The 17027-nt window shown below is 49.8% G+C and overlaps 1 protein-coding gene across 1 annotated transcript in view; it reads left to right on the top strand.

Moving 5' to 3' along the window:
* LOC126520778 (echinoderm microtubule-associated protein-like CG42247) overlaps window positions 1-17027 on the top strand; it is a 265801-nt gene that overhangs the window by 172252 nt on the left and 76522 nt on the right. The gene's annotated exons all lie outside the window — the stretch shown is intronic.

Raw genomic sequence — 17027 nt, 5'->3', positions numbered from 1 at the left:
CAAACACTGGCAACCCACGTCATATGAACGCTGAGGGTCTGAGTGCCGTGCACAGTAAATTAAATGACAAGATTTTTGCATTTTTGATTTTTGACTGTGTGAAGTCCGAACCTTTTTATTTTTTTAATGCTTTGCTTGTGTCATGATAGAACTGCATCGCGAAAATTACGAGAGGGTTGTTAGTCGCAAGCGTACCTAGCCGGCAGTTGCTCCTCCGTTTGATGCTAACGTGGCACAATGACAGAAGTAGCATCGTATCCAGCTTTTCCAGACATCAGGGTTTAGTTCGCGGAAGTGCCACCGCGTGGCGTAGTGACATTAAACTTTCAAAACTTCCCGTAGTGACGTAGTGATGACGTCATCGAAAAAAATAAAAGAACTAAAACATATCCCTGCACGCTGAGCTTCACCACAAAACTTGTACCGCCCGCGTTATAAGTTTTCTTGATGAAGAGTAGTCGCTCATCGCCTGGAAATTATTTATCATCCTAAGAGCGTTTAGACGAGACGAAGGAAACCCAGCGATGGTTCATTCCGGATTTTTCGGAGGCTCCATGAAAGGCAGCCACGTTCTTTTCTCTTTTCTTTTTTTTTTTAATGCTACGCGGTCAACGGGCTAGAATACTCGTCGGAAGCACTTCGAGGCAGCTTTTCTTCTGTCGGAACACATTATTAGCGTCCGAATGTCGCACGGCATCTACGAAAGACGCCGTCGTGGACAGCCTTTGATTCTGACTTATCGGTTTCGTTAAGGTGCTCCACTTATTTCCCTAGCAATTTTCCTCTCCGCACTCATGGACTGCCGCAGCAGTTGCAAATTGAGTAAAGGTGCGCCTATGCATTAAGGTGGAAAAATGAACAAGATAGTTCCGCACCTTGAGGCAAAAGGCAATAGAGAAGAATTGTGCAACTGTCTCTGTTTTGTCGTCCGTTAGCACGCTTTGGCCGAAGCTGCTTACAATATTATGTCCCCTTTACTCGCCACCGGGTCAGGAACGCCTTTGGGCGTCACATATAGAGTACTTGCAGTTGCCAAAGTACTGTCTTGTCATGGTTAGCCACGTGCGTGGAAGAAGACCGCTATTTGCGATTATTGGGCAGTAATACACGCGGTAATTGTCTGTTCTCCATATTGTCTACCATGTTGCCGTTCCGCCTTTATAATATAGCCGCAATGCAGACAGCAGGTATCGCATACTCAAAGGCCTCGCGCACAACTCCTCACACTTACTTGCATTCAAGAGTTGTGCGACTGTCGAGGACACCATTAAGGAATGTTGGCAGTTCGAGGCAGGTGACAGTCGGCACATGAGACAATTCGTTCGCATCCTCATGCGCGAGAATCGGTACCAGCCGTCGAAGGATGACACCGTAGAGTGCATTGTATTTAACCTGACGGAGTCTGCCTCCCAAATTGCAGACCCGACTCACCCTGTAACGACTGACAACCAGGCATCTCGCTTATATGTGCAGTCGCCCGACAGTTTGCGGGCGCTGGCGTAGGCCACAGGACCTGCTGGACCTCTCTTCAACAGTAGCCGACAATTCTCACCTTATTTCGCACCATTAGGTATCACTAAACTAGTGCTGCAGCCAATTTATTTGTCTCAAAATTTGGCCATCCTGTCAACGTTATGATTGTTTTCTTTAAGTTATCTTTTATATTTAAGTCAGCGCTGTCCTGACACTGGTGGTTTCACTTCTGCCAAGATGCCCGCATTTTAATTCGGAGACATTTGTTGGCTAGTACTCCAGCAAAATATGTCACGAGAAATGTGTAATGCCTTGTATCTGCACAAAAATGCGTAATCTGAGATTTTAAGAATTTAAATGTTATACTAGTGTGAATGTAGATGAGTGGTAGCATTATAAGCGATAAAGAACAATTGAAACAAAAAGAATTGATCACAGAGAATACCGATATGATCTGATTTATGCATATCCTTAAGGATACACAGGGCTCTATAGAATATGCATGGGAGAGCCTATAATAGGGGTGGGTCAACTAAATTTTGTGGCTGCGCCAACTTTAAATTTGGGGTTGGGTCAACTGAAATGTCGAGGTGGGCCAACTTAAATTTGACGGTGGGCCAAATTAAATTTGGCTGTGGATAAACTTGCAAACTAATGACTGTTTCTCGGCAGTACGATAGCTCCTCAACGTACAAACTAGGTGACATCGAACTCGACCATGTATCATCATACCGGTACTTGGGGGTTGCTATTACCTATATTATAACATGGAATACTCATATTAACACGATAAGTAACAGCGCTAACCACACATTTGGATACTTACGACGTAACTTCCACGAAGCCCCACCTCCCCTCAAAATGCTTCTGTACAAAACTCTTGTGCGCTCCAAATTAGAATATGCCGCTGCAATCTGGAACCCTCATCACACAAATTTATTTAGGTATCTAGACTAAATTCAGAATAACGCCGCGCGTTTCATTCTTTCTAATTACCATCGTACAATAAGTGTAACAGCGATGAAACACGCTCTATCACTGCCCTTTCTGTCACTGCGTCGTAAGTATTTCCGCCATTGCCTCTTTCATAAGGTCTTCCATCCTTCATCACTACGTACCCACCTTATCACGCCACCCACCTGCATTGCGATAGCCCTGCTTAATCATCTCGTGTACCTCTCCTCCCCACTCCTTTCTTTTTCTTTTTACAGGTGTCGCCATGCCTGCAATTTCTTTTGCTTTTTCCCGTTTTCATTTCTTTCTCCTGTTCTTTTTCTCCCTTTCCCAAATTTCTCTTACGCTCATATTTGCCACTAGCATTGTATAACATGCTGTGCTTATTTCTGTTCAGTTGTATTTACTTCAGTACCATTCTGTGATATTTTATTTTACTTTTACAATTTGTCGCTAATACTGTATAACGCTGTACGTTTTATTCTGTTCTTTTCTTCGCTTATATGTTGTCACCTTCTCCCGTCTGCAATGCCTCAGCGATTGAGGGTATCGAAAATAAATAAGTGAATAAATAAATAAATAAATAAATAAATAAATAAATAAATAAATAAATAAATAAGCTTGAAATTTGGAGTGGGCCAACTTGAAATTCGGGAGTGAGCCAAGTTGAAATTTAGGGGTGGGCTAACTGAACTCTGGGGTTAGCCGAACTTGAAATTAAGGGGTGGGCTACCCGACAGTTGAGGGTGGGCCAAATTGAAATTTGGGGGTGGGCCACCTTGAATTTGGGGGTGGGCCAATTGAACTTTGTGCGTTGGCCAAATTAAACTTGGGGATGGGCCAACTTGAAATTTAGGGTAGGCGTACTAAAAATTTCAAACTTGAGACTGGGCCAACTTTAACGTTGGGGGGCTGCTAACTTAAATTTGGGGATATGCTTAGCATACTTAGACAACTTCAGTGGAGTTATTCCACACTTTTTGTCCACCTCTGCTCACATTTTGGGAGCTTTTCGAAAGACGTCGTAACAACAGCACGCCAGCTGACCATGGTGCTCAAAAAGTCAATTTATTTACATGAGGCCTTCTGCAAGTTTCTGCCTTCTTGCCATTCATCAGCCTCCTGAATTCGCTATTAGTTGTAGCCCATTTTGTCGACTACGATATCGCGGAAGTCCGCAACGATGCAATGGCTATGGGGTTGAAGCCATTTAAATCAACTTTACCATGGACACGGCAGCCGCTTTGTCGCACTTGGAATGAAACTATTCCATTAATGAGCGCGATTTTTAAGCGTATACGTAAATAGACAGTTCAAAAAATTATCCAGTTGCCACGCACTGTTGGAATTGATGTAAGCGAAGCATTCTGTGCTGTTTACTTTTAATGACGATAATTAGCGGTGATGTTGACCGCGAACGTTAAATATCTTCAACGTTTTGTCTAACGCGAGAGTGGTGAGTTGAGGTTAAACGTTACCTTGCGTGCACCACTGTTGTTTGTCTGAGTAGTGCACAAAACACAAAGGCAGAGGTGTTTGCTCGAGGCGTTGTTGCGTGCCCTATTTTATAACCTCCGAAAGGGTTCAGCATTCTAATTGCCTCCCATGTCACATCGCATCGTGGCAGAAGCATTAAACTTGAATTGGATTACGGGGCTGTACGTGCCAAAACCGCAATCACATTATGGGGCAGGCCGTAGTGGCGCACTCCGAATTATGGCACCGTGGTGTTCTTCAACGTGTCCCTAAATCAAAGTGCGTGAGCGTTTTTTATTTCGCCCCGTCGAAATGCTGCTGGCTTGGTCAAATCCGCAACCTCGAGTGATACCATAGCCGCAAAGCTATCGCGGCAAGCACTGAAGTTTGAAAGAGCGTAAGTTTGGGCATGTTGGTATTCCATAACTTTTACGTTTTTAGCGCTCGAAAAGGGACGAGAGAAAAGTACGACGCGGACACAGCGTTAACTTCCAACAATTGTTTTGTATTCTACGAAGCGATACAGATATATATATATATATATAGGGAACAGACAGCAGCGCACGCATGCGCATTTGTACTGGTTTTGAACAAATAAGACAGCAACGAGACATGTGTAATGGAAAGGTAATATGATATCGAAGATGAAAAAGGCGACCATGCATAGCCAAAAAAAATTTTGTAACTGCAATGTTAAAGTGCCATCTCCATCAAGCCACCCTCTGTGTCACGTTTAAAACATCTAATTCTTTTTTTTTTAAAGATCGATTGAAGGCGCGCTAACACAAGCGTTCCCCAAACTAGCGATCTTCGCCGCTTCAATAATCTCACGTGTTGTTTGCGTTGGGCTTCTTCCTACTGATTGTAGATGGGACTGCACCCATGCTTTCTGCAGTGAAAAGCCAGATGCCGCACTCCTCCAGTTCGCACATTATTTGCGTGTTCACGCAGCCCATCATTTACGCACCTTCCCGTTTGGCCGATGTATTCTTTGCCACACGACGGGGGTAGTTCATACACGATATTGTTCTCATAAAGAACATAGCCTTCCTTGTGATTTGTCCGGCAACTAGGCTTTTCAGAACCACCGTACCTGGCCTTGCACAAGTTGGACAGCTTGATTGGCGCCAAAAAGATGACGCTTACATGTGCGTTATTGCCAGTCTTCTTCAATCTGTGTGAGATATCGTGGATGTACAATATTATTGCGCATTTCTGCTTCCCTCGCGCAATTTCCGGTGAAGTAAACTGCTCATCCTGTCGCCCGCGTCTTAAGGAGACCTTCCGCCACAGCTGTGATGACGTACTGCGGAAAACCGGCCTGTTTCAGGCGATACTCTTGCGCCAGCAAACTGGACAAGCACTTGCGAGGACATGAGCGGCGAAGCGCATTCATTAGAGTTGACTTTGCGATGCCCCTCTTAACCAACTTGGAGTGGCCTTATGAAAATGGCAGTAGCGGCTTGTTCGCCCTCGGTTCATACGCCCAGCACACCTGGTGTCCCTCAAGAAACTTTCTTATATCGAGGAATCGCAAAGTAACATTCTTGGGCGTTTCATGCGTAACAGTGAGTGGTTCCAAACACTTGTTAAAAAGATCTAGCACTTGCGTGACATCAGGACAAACCTCCCCGCTTGAACTTGAATCGAGAAGCACAAGGTAGTCGTCATCGTACCTATACGACTTCTTTACATTTGGGTTTTCTAATCTGGCATCCAGGGACCTGTTTACAGGAGCGAGATATAAAGGTCACTTAAAATTGGCGCAGCACAGGCACCAGTGCAAATTCCTTGTTTTTGGAGATAAACACTTCCATTCCACTTGGAGAACGTCGAGCGCAGATAAATGGACAATAGTTCAAGAAAACCCTGTGTAGATATGCAGATGGTGTTTACAAACTTCAGTTCATCGTAAGTATCAATAGCCTCTTGAACACATACTAATAACTCATCATGTGGCAGTGAACAATGTAGATCTTTTATATCTATAGAGAAAGCTTTCAAATTACTGCCTACATGCGTCTTCAGGTAACCTATTACTTCTGAGTTCTTGGTCAGAAAAGGATCCACTGACTGCTAGCAATTTCAACTAGCGTTGAAGAAAAAGGCCTACGGACTTTCCCTTTTTTTTTTCATCGTCGATATTGTCACGTGGTAGTGACGGTGAAGAAAGCAGGCAAACTGGGAAAGACGAAACTAGCGTTTTATTGGGTGAACTTGTGCCCTCAAAAGCAGGCTACACTCAAAGAACGGCGACAGCGGCGAACACAGTCGGTGATCGTCGAAAATCTGATCAGCGGGTCAAGCGCGTCGGCTTTTATACATCGGTCGTCGAATGTTCCAGAGTAATCGCGGGGACCCGCGTGCCTTCCACAAAGTTCTACATTATTTGCGTCGCGCACACATGCAATCAGATTACACAAGGTTCGATCACAGACGGCGGATGGAAGCATCGATAACATTCCAAAAACTTCCGATACATGCAGGCGCGTCCTGCGCTGTGTGACAACTTTTGTTAGGCGGTGAAACGTGTCGCCCGCGAAAGACAAGTACACGTGTCAATATCATCTTAACTTTCCATTAGACATGTCTCGTTGCTGTCATATTTGGTCAAAACCAGTATATATGCGCATGCGTGCGCTGGTGCCTGTTCCCAGATATATGTGTACCGTTTCGTAGAATAAAGAAGAATCGTTGGAAGTTAGCGCTGTGCCTGCGTCGTACTTCTGTTTCTCGTCCCTTTTCGTGCGCTAAAAACGTACAAGTTGTTGATTTGACGTGCGACTGCTTCCGTTGTGTCGCCTAGACCCCGCGGTGTACGCTTCAATTAATGCGGCTCTGCTTCGGAACGTCCTGCGTAAGTTGTCCGCTAGATATATTTGCATGGTTTTATTTGCCAGAAACAGAAGAAACGCACGGTGCCGTACCTTGAATTAAGCTTATGCGTAACAGAGATACGACACATGTTCGCCCGTACTCATGTTTACAGACGCCCACGCATAATCACACGCACAAGAATGCACGCACGCACACGCAACTGCATGCGTACACAAACGCGTGTATGATCGCAAACGCATACACGCACTTGTGCGCACGCATATTCAAGTACGAAAACACAAATACGGACACACACGCACGCACACAAAGCGTGCACGCGCATATACACTCCATATCCTTCCCTGCGGCCTCACAAAAACATGCGAGAGCAAACCTGAATGACACTCGCTCTGAAATTACCGCCCGCACTCCAGCTGTAATAAATAGCTTTACGGTTTAAATTTCGCGCTTATTCAAGTCAATGTGCCCTTTTCCGAGATGGTGCAAAACCATTTGCTCCTGTTGTGTGACATCACCGACCAAAACGCTGCTGTAACGCACCAGCAATGTTCCGGCTAAGTGCCATAAATGCATATGTTGTTACAAGCGACCACTCTCTCGGCGCAGTCGGTTGAAACTTGTTGATACTCGGCCGACATATTCAAATAAAATTGTCTAAGAATTTGCCCATTCAGTTAGGCATGTGCAGTGCCATGAATTTCTACAGAATGGTGAAGGTTCCAGGATTCCTGAGTATGTCCATGCTACAAGACACGATAGTTTCTCTTTTTTTTTTAACGTTACACAAACACATGCATGCTTGTTGTTATGTTGTCCAAGGAATAAAATCTCATAATAGAAATGGTGACTTAACAAATGAGCCACCCATTGCTACGTTTTAGGAAGTAAAAATAGAAAATATAATATTTAAGGATCACTCCTGAAAAAACAAACCCCGACACCTTGAGTGTTGTGTTTCGACCATCTGGTGGGAGATTGTCGAACTCAGTGCTACGTGGCGTTAAAAAAAGTACCACGCAGCACGGCATTGAACCGCCGCCAGCATGACGCTGAACGATAAGTGCGAACGGTTTAACCACTCAGCCATGACTTCCAGCGCTTCAGCACGTGATACGCTCGGGTTCTTATAGACACCACGGGAATTTGCACGACTATGTTTCAAAAACCGCTGTTGGAAACCGTGTTACGCCATGTGTAGAGAGTCGACATAGGCATCAATCGAAATGCTATTACGATAGCAGCCGTAGTTTTATCACATCCACCGTTTTTGTCTCTAAAATTGAGTACAAATTTTCATAGGCTTCCATTGCTGAACCTTTAACCGCTCTTTGAACAAAATTCTAGCTTGCCACAGCGTTATCACTGCATTTATCTCGTATGTGTTGTCTTACAGAACATGTTTGTCACCTGCCTCTTTCAGTAATCGACTTGGAGCTTTAATATTCGCGGAAAACCCGTTTGTTCCATTGAAAACCCGCTAGTTTCGTGCCGCGGCCGCTTGGAGCGCTAGTTGGTACGTGTCCGGATATGAGTTGAATACTTATCGTTGAACATTGAATGTTCGAGGAAGAACGCTGCTGGTACAATAATTTAGGGGTGTCTTATCAAATTATTGGAAAAGTCACTTAGCCTACCTTTTATTTATAGAGACATCCTGCATATCAGTCTGCTAGTGCAAACTGATCGCGAACTGATAATTCTCGCGAAAATTATCTGAATATTTGTTGAGCTTTAACAGACTTGCATCGATGACTTTTCAGTGTCATAAAAGTATGGGCAGCTAGAGCTTCGAAAGACGCTGCAATATTTACTTCTTTGCATTGATGTATTTTACACAGATACTGTCCTCGTAGACACTGAATGGCAAAAATGGCTCACATGTTTGTGGACGTTGCTCTTGTCTGGTACTTGCATGCGTGCGGGGGGAGGCAGCACTCGCTAAGCCTTATCCCTTTGTTTTAATGAGAAGGTTTCGAATATAGCCCGCGACGGTTTCGCGTCCGTGGGACGGTCATTGTCTGGCAGGACACACGAGCGCGCACGCACGCACGCACACGCACACGCACACGCACGCACACACGCACGCACACACGCACGCACGCACACTATATATATATATATATATATATATATATATATATATATATTGTAAAGGAAATTTATTAGGGTTCGTAGCGACCGCCGGTTCTACGATGCACCGAGCAGTTCCCGAGCTCGAGCTTCTGCTGCGCGCTTGATGCTGCCGATGCTGCTGACCCAGTGCGCACGTTCGTTATCTTCCTTACAATGGCCCCGCGGAAATAAAGGAGCCATCCTGGCGACTTAGGTTTCTGGAAGGACGGTAGAATCGTGATACAGTTTGAGACGCTGAACGTGAACGACTTCGCGGTTACGACGTCGCATGTCGGACGGCGGCGTTAGCGGCTCAATCAGGTAATTCACGGGTGGTGTTCTCTCGAGAACGCGGTATGGACCGTCCTACTTCGGAAGGAGTTTTGAAGCGAGCCCAGGCGTGCGGTGTGGCACTAACAACCAGGCGAGAGCGCCCGGGAGAAAAGTGGGAGTCGAGTTCTGGGCATCGTGAACGGCTTTTTGACGGTTCTGGTCGTCCGAGGTGAATCGGCGGGCCAGCTGGCGACTTTCCTCGGCGTGTCTGGCGGCTTCCGAGATCGGCAGGCATTCGGATGGGTCTGGCCGGTAGGGCAGAATGGTGTCGATTGTGTGCGAAGGATGACGGCCGTAAAGAATCGCGGCGTTGTAGGCATAGGTGACAAACGGAAGAACGAGGTCCCAATTAGAGTGATCAGGTGAAGCATGCATGGCGAGCATGTCACCAAGAGTTCGATTAAAGCGTTCCATGGTACCGTTAGTCTGTGGGTGATAAGCAGTGCATTTACGATGAACAATAGCGCATTCAGCAAGCAGTTGTTCGATGACTTCAGATAAGAAGGCGCAGCCTCTGTCGCTTAAAAGTTCACGTGGACCTCCATGACGAAGGAGAAAACGGTGAAGTATGAAATTGGCGACCTCTTGCGCTGTAGCATTTGGTAGAGCAGCGGTCTCCGCATAACGCGTTAAGTGGTCTACCGCAACGATTATCCACCTGTTGCCGGTAGGAGTCAACGGAAGTGGCCCGTAGAGATCTATGCCCACGCGATCGAAGGGTCGGGATGGGCATTGCAGAGGCTGGAGTTCACCGGCGGAGTAGTGTGGTGGCGCTTTACGGCGTTGGCACTCACGACAAGAGCGGACGAACGTTCGAACGAAATTGTAGATTCTCCGCCAGTAATAACGGTGTCGAAGTCTTTCGTAGGTTTTGAAGACTCCCGCGTGGCCACACTGAAGGTCGACCTGGAACGAGGAGCAGAGCTCTGATCGCAAGGTTCTCGGAATGACGAGTTACCAGGTGCGTCCCTCTGGGGCATAGTTGCGTCGATATAGTAGCTGGTCTCGAATCGCAAAATGAGGAACTTGGCGCCGAAGCGTACGTGACGCTGGAACTTTCGACGTATCCGAGAGAAGGTCGAGCAGAGACGCAGTCCAGGGATCATTACGCTGTGCAGCAGCGATAGTGTCAACGTCCAGAGAGGATAATGTACACTCGCAGGCGGAGTCGTCACGGGCCTTCGGGGGAAGCGGCGATCGGGATAGCGCGTCAGCATCGGAGTGCTTTCGCCCGGAACGGTAAACCACGCGGATGTCATATTCTTGGATTCGCAATGCCCAGCGGGCAAGGCGGCCGGATGGATCTTTAAGCGTCGACAGCCAACATAGTGCGTGGTGGTCGGTCACTACGTCAAACGATCGGCCGTATAAATATGGGCGAAACTTGCCAAGCGCCCACACAATGGCCAAACACTCCTTTTCTGTAACGCTGTAATTGGTTTTCGCCTTGGTTAACGTGCGACTCGCGTATGCGACGACGTATTCTGTGTGGCCAGGTTGACGCTGTGCCAACACAGCGCCAAGGCTTACACCGCTTGCATCGGTATAGATTTCGGTTGGTGCTTGAGGGTCAAAATGGCGAAGAATGGGTGGCGTCGTGAGAAGACGGCGCAAGGTTGCGAAGGCGTCGTCACACGCTGGAGACCATGATGAGAGATCTCTAGCGCCACCAAGGATCTGCGTGAGAGGCGATATAATTGACGCAAAGTTTCGAACGAATCGTCGGAAGTAATAGCAGAGGCCGGTAAAACTGCGTAGCTCTTTCATAGTGGTAGGTTTTGGGAACGCAGTAACAGCACGTAGCTTCTCGGGATCCGGGCGAATGCCCTCCTTTGACACGACATGGCCTAAAATTGTGAGCTGACGAACAGCAAATCTACACTTCTTCAGGTTAAGTTGCCACCCGGCGTTGGTCAAACAAGTGAGTACGTGCTGGAGACGGAGCAGATGCGTTGCGAAATCAGGGGCGAACACCACAATATCGTCAAGATAGCAAAGACAGATTTTCCATTTGAGGTCACGTAGAACATTATCCATCATCCTTTCGAACGTAGCAGGAGCGTTGCAAAGTCCGAAAGGCATGACGGTGAATTCATACAAGCCGTCTGGTGTAACAAAGGCAGTTTTCGGGCGATCGGCCTCTGCCATCGGAACCTGCCAGTAGCCTGACCGCAAATCCAGCGAAGAAAAGAACTCGGCTCCCTGTAAACAGTCCAGAGCATCATCGATGCGTGGTAATGGGTAGACGTCCTTCAGCGTGATCTTGTTCAAGCGTCGAAAATCAACACAGAAGCGAATGGAACCGTCTTTTTTTGGGACGAGGACCACGGGAGAGGCCCATGGGCTTTGGGAAGGTTGAATGACGCCTCGACGGAGCATATCATCGACCTGGTCTGCAATGACGCGACGTTCCGTAGCGGACACGCGATATGGTCTTTGTCGCAGCGGTGTGTGAGAGCCAGTGTCGATGTAATGCTCGACCGTCGATGCGCGGCCAAGAGATGGTTGCGCAACGTCGAAAGAACGGCGGAAGTGCTGAAGGAGTGCGAGAAGTTGAGATCGCTGCGAATGCGGCAGATCTTCGGCGATGAATGGGCTGAACACACCAGTGCATGTTGAGTCGGGTACGGAGAGGGCACTCAGTTCATGTACGGCAGTAGCAGGCGCTTCGTCGAGGACGGAGACAATTCGTGTTGAATCGACCGACTCGACGTAACCAAGGCATTCGCGGCGGATCAGTGATAGCGGCGATGAAAGATGATTTTAAATGGGCATCGTGCTGACACCGGCGGCAAGGTCAAGAGCTGCAAAGGGCAAAGGAAGCGTTTTTCGGGTAACAAAGTGATGAGAGGGCATGAAGAAGACCGTCCCGTCGGATATGATACTACAGGAGACTGGTACGAATGCTGAAGAGCGCGGAGGAATACAGGTGTCTTTTTTCACGACAATTTTAGCGGCAGGATGAGCATCGACGGAGGCCAGGTCACCAAGGTGGAAAAGTTCAATCTCAGCCCGAGCGCAATTGATGATGGCATTGTGGCGTGAGAGAAAATCCCATCCTAGAATAACGGCGTGGGAGCACGATGAAAGAACTATGAATTCAATCGTGTACAAAACGTCCTGTATGGTCGCACGGGCAGTACAAGCAGCGGTAGGGCGAATGGGTTGAGCACTCGCCGTTCGGAGCGACAGTCCAGACAGAGACGTCGTCACTTTACGAAGCGAACGGCAAAATCTTGCATCCATAACTGAAATAGCGGCACCGATATCGACGAGGGCTACTGTAGCGACATCTTCGATAAACACATCAATGACATTAGCAGGTAAAGGAAGAGGACTTCGGCATGTCGACACTTGCGCAGTTCTTGCCTCAGGAACTGCGTCGTCTAGTTTCCCTCTTCGTTAGAGACGGGCCGTCGACGCATAGGAGAAAGCGATCGGCGACGTGGGGAGGGTGACCGGAGGCGTTCGAAGCGACGACGGCGATCAGTCTGGGAGCGAGCTGGTGATGGGTCGAAGGATCCGTAAGGCGCAGGTGGATAAGGCGGCACATAGGGCGCGCGGCGATCGCCATCGAACGCCTGCGATCGGCGGCGGCAGAACCTTGCGACATGACCGGGATACCTACAGGCGAAGCATATAGGGCGATTGTCCGGCGTACGCCACGGGTTAGTGACGGCAGTGGTGGTCCAGGGGACGGGAGGGGGAGGGCGGTGCACAGGCTGCTGGAAGCGACGCACGGGCACAGTGCTAGGGGCCATTGCAGCAACTGTAGCATAAGTGAGTGGTGTAGTCACGACATCTTGCTGGTGAACAGCCGGCAGCGCTTCCGCGACCTTTTCATGGATCACGTTACGGAGATGAGACGGCAAAGTGCTGGCAGACTCCTGAGTAACGGACACCAGAGATAGCTGTCGTGCAACTTCTTCGCGGACGAAATCCTTGATTTGGGTTATCAGGGTGGCTTGTTCTGGGCCGGTGGTCAGGCTGCAGAGTGACGTCGCATTTGGTGTGGGATGTCACCTTGTCAGAGCTCGCTGCTTACGCAACTCATCATAGCTCTGGCACAAGCTGATGACGTCGCCAACAGTGCGTGGGTCCTTGGCCAGAAGCATCTGGAACGCGTCATCATCGATTCCCTTCATGACGTGCTTGACCTTTTCCACTTCCGTCATGGCAGCGTTCACGCGCCTGCACAAATCTAGAACGTCTTCTATATAGCTGGTGAATGTCTCACCCGTGTCCTGTGCGCGTGTACGGAAACGCTGCTCGGCTCGGAGTTTCCTGACGGCGGGTCGGTCAAATACTTCGGTAACCGAACCGACCACGTTCGGATATCCCTCTCATGATTTCTGAACCAGAGACTGGCCACGCCCGCGAGATAGAATGATACGTAGGCCAGTTTATCTGAGTCATTCCATTTGTTATGAACGCTCACCCGCTCGTAGGACGACAGCCACTCTTCAACGTCGTTGTCGTCGGTTCCACTGAAGATGGGAGGCTCCCGTTGGCGAACGGTGCCAGGGCAAGGGAAGGGTGGCGGTGGAAGAGTCTGCTGGTCGGCGTCTGGCATGGCAGAGGGTAGCGTCCGAGAACGGAGTTCCAGGATGGTAGAGTGGAACGTTACCCCGCACGGCTCCACCACTTGTAAAGGAGATTTATAAGGGTTCGTAGCGACCGCTGGTTCTACGATGCACCGAGCAGTTCCCGAGCTCGAGCTTCTGCTGCGCTCTTGATGTTGCCGATGCTGCTGACCCAGTGCGCACGTTCGTTATCTTCCTTACAATATATATATATATATATTGACACGTGTACTTATCTTTATCGGGCAACCACGTTTCGCCGCTTAACAACTGTAATCGCACAGCGAGGGACGCGCCTGCATGTATCCGACGTTTCTGGAAAGTTATCGACGCTTCTATCCGCGTGTCTGTTGTCGCCGAACCTTGTGTTATCAGATTTCATCGCGTGACACGAATGGTGTAGAACTTTGTGGAAGACACGCGGGTCCCATCAGTTAATCTGGAACATTCGACGACGCATCTATAAAAGCCGACGCGCTTGACCCGCTAATCAGATTTTCGACGATCGCCGACTGTGTTCGCCGCTTTCGTTGTGCTATAAGTGTAGCCTGTTTTGTGGGCACAGGTTCGCCCAATAAAAGCTAGTTTTGTATTCCACCATACTGCTTCTTTCTTCACCGTCACTACCACGTGACATCTGGTGGAGGTGCTTTTGGTCCATGTACCGGACGCCCCCGACAAGCCGTGATCCAAGCCCGGACCGTAAAGAGAGCACCAACGTAGTCACGGACCATCGAGTAAGCCGTCGTCTACAACAGCTGCCCCCGGAACACGGACTTCTACCTGAGAAGACCAAGAAGATCGTGGCCAAGACAACCCCAATGGCTGCCCCAGCGACCCCCGTTGTCCTGCAACAACCTCGGGACCCACCTACCTTCCATGGAGCAGCAACTGAAGACCCGGAATCCTGGCTGGAGACGTACGAGCGAATCGCGACTTTCAACAACTGGGACTCCGACGACAAGTTGCGGCATGTATACTTCGCCCTAGAAGACGCCGCGAGAACGTGGTTCGAGAACAGGGAGTCGACATTGACAACATGGGACCTGTTCCGTACCGGCTTTCTGCGCACCTTTACAAGCGTCGTGCGCAAGGAAAGGGCCGAAGCTATGCTGGACGCCCGAGTGCAGCTACCAAATGAGAACGTTGCCATCTTTACGGAAGAAATGAGCCGTCTGTTCCGCCACGCCGACCCGGATATGGCCGAGGAAAAGAAAGTACGCCTACTCATGCGTGGTGTGAAGGAAGAACTTTTCGGCGCAATGGTACGAAGCCCACCGACGACCGTAGCAGAGTTCCTTCGCGAGGCCACCGGCATTGAGAAGACACTCGAAATGCGGAACCGGCAATTCAACCGCCGCACAAGCTCTACCCACTACGCAGGAATTCAATCACTGGCCACGGACGATCTGCGCGAGACCATCAGGGCCATTGTGCGCGAAGAACTGCGCAAGGTCTTGCCTTCGTCGCAGCCTCAAGTGGCCTCTATCGCCGACATCGTGAAAGAAGAGGTGCACCGATCCCTTGGAGTTCCTGAGGTGCAACCAGAACCACCGCAGCCGGAAGCAATGACCTACGCCGCCGTCGTCGCCCGCCGTCAAGGCCCCCCTGCGCGACCGCGCCAAGGTCCTGCAACACCGCAATTCCGTCGTCCGCCGCCGCCGCCGCCAGCGCGCCCACCCGTCGCCCAGCGCACCTATGCGAGGAAGACGGACATTTGGCGAGCCCCCGACCACCGCCCGCTCTGCTATCACTGCGGAGAAGCCGGCCATGTGTACCGCCGATGCCCATACCGCGACATGGGACTGAGAGGGTTCGCCGTCAACGCGCCGCGTCCACAGCTTGGGGAGCGCCCACGTGACATTGCCGATTACCTAGCCGGCACTCAGTGGAACTCTCGACGACCGTCCCGTTCGCCGTCACCAGGCCGCTACCTGTCGCCGCAGCGCCGTCCATACACTGGCCCAGCCCGGGGCCGCTCTGCGAGCCCATACCCGGAAAACTAAAAGCAGCAACCGATGGAGGTGCGGTTGCTGTTCGTCGAACTGACGAAGATCCTCCGCCGCCGACGAAGACGACGAAGAGACCACCTCGACGACATAATAACGACCCGCCGCCGTCCCGACGCAGTCAGGAAGCCAAGACTACACCGACGAAAGACGACTTGACGACGCGACGTTCCAGCTTGAGTTCAACACGACGCAGCCGTGATCCGACGCCAAGACCTAACTGCAACGCCAGACAAAGAACCACCGACCTCGACGTGCTTCTCGACGGCCACGCAGTTACCGCCTTAGTGGACACAGGCGCTGATTACTCCGTCATGAGTGGACCCATCGCCGCCCAGTTGAAGAAAGTTAAGACCGCATGGGAAGGCCCTCAGATTCGCACCGCTGGAGGACACCTCATCACGCCGACTGGGATCTGCACGGCAAGAATAACCATTCATGACCGGACTTACCCTGCCACCTTCGTTATCCTCCAACAGTGTTCACGAGACGTCATTCTCGGTATGGACTTCCTGGACCAACACGGCGCAATCATCAACCTGAAGTCGAAGTCAGTAACGCTGTCGGAAGATAAAGCAATGCCGCCGGAGAGCCCTCGTAGCCATCACGCCTTGAGTGTGCTCGAAGATCAAGTGAGCATCCCGCCTCGCTGCAGCATTGTTATTTCGGTCAGCACCGAAACACCCGCTGACGTAGAAGGCGTCATCGAAGGCGACCAACGTCTACTGCTAGACCGTGAAATTTGCGTCGCAAGAGGGATCGCTCGACTGCATGGAGGGAAAACTGAAGTGTTGCTGACAAACTTCAGCCAGGAGTTCAAGCACATCAACAAGGGCACGACGATCGCGTACATCGAGGAAATTCTGGAAACAAGTAATGCGTTTGTCCTCTCGGATTCCGCCGCATCTACCCCGACGACCATGGTTCCCGAACCAGACTACGACATTAATCCAAATCTCCCTATGATTAAGCAACAGCAGCTCAGAAGTCTGCTCCGACGATACAAAGGCTGCTTTTCGACGTCATCGAGGATTCGACAAACACCAGTCGCCAAGCATCGCATAATCACCGAGGAATGCGCTCGACCACTCCGTCAGAGCCCTTACCGAGTTTCGGCGCGGGAACGTGAAGCTATAAGAGAACAAGTCGACGAAATGTTGCGCGACGACATCATCCAGCCGTCGAAAAGCCCGTGGGCATCCCCTGTTGTTCTGGTAAAGAAAAAGGACGGAACCCTACGTTTCTGCGT

Source organism: Dermacentor andersoni, chromosome 3, assembly GCF_023375885.2.
Source record: "Dermacentor andersoni chromosome 3, qqDerAnde1_hic_scaffold, whole genome shotgun sequence".
NCBI lineage: Eukaryota > Metazoa > Arthropoda > Arachnida > Ixodida > Ixodidae > Dermacentor > Dermacentor andersoni.
The sequence above is the reverse complement of the archived record's forward strand: the minus strand, read 5'-3'. Positions and strand labels throughout refer to the sequence as shown.